Here is a 3,079-nt window from a genome sequence, read left to right as displayed (position 1 = left end):
TCAAAGGCCCAGTTGGTAGGCAACTTAGAAGAATATAAGATCCATTTGACCAAGATGACTTAGAACACTACTCCAAGATGACAGCTGAATGTGGAGAATAAGTACAAATTGTGGAAGATACAACAACCATAGGTTAATGCTTTGGATATGGTATTTTGTAATTATAGGTTATAATGTTATAAATATGGTATTTTGTATAGATATAGTAAGAATCAAGATTGGTAAACAATGTAATTACAATTGAATCTTCAAGTTTTATGAAAGAAATAATTTTTTAGGATATCTAAAATGAAATTAGTACATCATTTTTACAGATAATAAACGGCGGTTTTTTGGAACAAAACCGTCTTTTTTAGATTTAATGGACGTCTTTGGATATAATAAACGACGGTTTTTTCAGAAAAAGTGTCGTCTTTACATTAAATAGACGACGGTTTTTTCAAAAAAAGTGTCGTCTTTACATTTAATAGACGACGGTTCTATGAAAAAAAGTGTCGTCTTTACATTCAATAGACGACGGTTTTTTCAGAAAAAGTGTCGTCTTTACATGTAATAGACGACGGTTCTTTTAAAAATCGTCGTTTTTACATATAATAGACGACGGTTAATTACCGTCATAGTTTGACTTTCAAAAAGATGACGGTCGATTTAACGACGGTTTGAAAAAGAAAAAGACGACGGTGTTTCCCCGTCGTCTATTTCTATTTTTGTAGTAGTGTACGTAACTAATCTGAACTTCTTAGTCCTTGTGGGTATGACCTCGTTCTTGTCTTGCTATACAACTAATTGGCCCGTACAACTGCGAGTTAACAAAATTTTGGCATTGTTGTCGAGGACTGAACAAATGTTCTTCCCTGGTTATGTGCCTAAGGTTACCCTATTCTTTTTAGCATTGTCTAATTAATTCAATTTTCTGTTTCCAGTAGTTTATGTCGAATAGACCATTCCTTGAGCAAGTGAGGTCTTCATTCAGACGTTCGAGATCATTGAAAGCTGGACTAACGTTGCAACCCATCCGGGTGATCTCTAAAATTCAGAATAAATTAGAAAGAGAGTTGTCAACTGCAAAAGAGCAAGCTCTTACCACATTTACAAGTCTTGCTCTCCACACTGACCTTCCTGGTTCTTCACTTTCGAATTCTGAAACAAGTTCAAACCAAGAAAAAGAAGAAGAGATGGCTACCAATGTGTAAATGGGAGACCTTGATATCCCTACAATTCCAGCATCCCCTTGAAGCATCTTACTGCCCACCGTAGCTCGGAACTATGAGCTTAAATCTTCTCATCTTAATATGTTGTCTTCCTTTTATGGTTTACCTAATGAAGATCCATTAAATCATATAAAGGATATTTTAATGTTGTGAGCTCTTTTCCCTTAACAGATGTGATGGAAGATCAACTTCGAACGAAAGTGTTTCCATATACTTTAAAGGATAAAGCGAAGTATTGGCTGAATTCTTTGAAGCCTGATTCACTCACTTCTTGGGCTGCCATTCAAAAGAAGTTCTTGGAGAAATACTTCTCCATGCAAAAAAGGGACTTGCTTAGGGACAAGATCTTGCTATTGGCACAGCAAAATGATGAATCGTTTTGTGAAGCATGGGAGAGATTCAATGGGCTGCTCAATCAATGTTCTCATCATGGGATTCCATTGAAACTTCAAATGCGTATGTTTTATAAAGGACTAACCCCTTCTAGTCATAATATTGTAACTAATTTTCTAGGTGGTTCTTATAAAACCAAGACTCCCGAAAAGACTTATGAACTCTTTGAGGAAATAGCAATAGAAACCCAACACACTTATACAAGAGGTAAACGTGTTGTTAGTAATTTTAATGATGTTTTTAGTGTGCATATTTCAAAATTAGAACAAAAACTAGATGCTCTTCTTGCATTGAACTCAAGAAATCCTCTTAAATAAGTGTGTACCATATGTGAAGTTGATGACCATACTATCATAGCTTGTCCACTAGGGGCTGCATATCCAGAATTTGTGTAAAAGCAAGCTAACTTGGTCAATTCCTACAACCAAGGTCCAAGAAATGATCCTTACTCTCAAAGTTATAATCCAGGTTGGAGGAATCACCCAAACTTTTCATGGAGGAATACCCAAAATCAAGCTAATCCCCCTTCATTACAAAGGCCACAGCAATCATCATCATTGGAGGATATAGTGAAGTAAATGGCAATCAACCAATCTAATTTCCGAAAAACTACACAAGCTGCCATCTCCAAATTGGAAGTTCAATAAGGCCAAATAGCTGTTGAAATAACTCAAAGAGAGCCTGGGAGATTGCCAAGCCAAACCGTGATCAATCCAAAGAACCAAGAGGCCAAGGCCATTAATGTTCTCAAATCAGGTAAGATAATTGATAACAAAGTTGGTTCTAATCCTTCTAATGATGTTGTGGTTGTAGAAGATGAAGAGGAGGAGGAGGGCACCATAGGTACACAAGGGCAACAATTTGCTTCTAAAGCCAAATATGATGCTCAGGAACCTAATCCATTCCAATCGCATAAAAGGGAAGACAAATTCGTGTCACCACATCATCAAGAAGATAGATACGTGCCACTAATTCCATTTCCAGGCCATCTTAAGAAAGCAAAGTAAGATCAGGCCGTTAAAGAGATTTATAATATTTTGAGTAAAGTTAATATCAATTTTCCTTTGCTTGATGTTATTGAACAGATGCCAGCATATGCAAAATTCATCAAGAACTTGAAAACTCATAAACTCAATTTTGCTCCAAATGAAGAAATAAAGCTTAACAAGAATGTAAGTGTTGTTTTGCAAAACAAGCTTCCACCAAAACTAGAAGACTCTTGCATATTTAACATTTCCATTAACATTGGAGACAAGAAGGTTTGAAGAGCCATGTTGGACTTGGGAGCAATTATCAATCTAATACCATATTCAATTTATCAAAAGCTTGGCTTAAAAGGAATGAAGAATACTTCTGTGCGACTTGAACTAGTTGATCATTCTATCAAATATCCAAAAGGTATTGTAGAATATATTTTAGTTCAAGTTAATACACTAATTCTCCATGTTGATTTTGTAGTGATGGATCAATTTTAG

The 3,079-nt window shown here is 35.7% G+C and overlaps 1 non-coding gene and 1 pseudogene across 1 annotated transcript; one reads left to right on the top strand and one right to left on the bottom strand.

The window, feature by feature from the left end:
• Positions 1–1,540: 1,540 nt before the first annotated feature.
• On the bottom strand, positions 1,541–1,647 carry LOC148297284 (small nucleolar RNA R71). Its single transcript, XR_015833247.1, has one exon. It is a non-coding gene; the product is annotated as a small nucleolar RNA R71 (small nucleolar RNA).
• Positions 1,648–2,182: 535 nt separating this feature from the next.
• On the top strand, positions 2,183–3,079 carry LOC148297283 (uncharacterized; annotated as a pseudogene).

This window comes from Prunus avium, chromosome 1, assembly GCF_965620075.1.
Source record: "Prunus avium chromosome 1, drPruAviu1.hap1.1, whole genome shotgun sequence".
NCBI classification, from domain to species: Eukaryota; Viridiplantae; Streptophyta; class Magnoliopsida; order Rosales; family Rosaceae; genus Prunus; species Prunus avium.
Note: the sequence above shows the minus strand (reverse complement) of the source record. Positions and strands in the feature narration are given on the sequence as shown.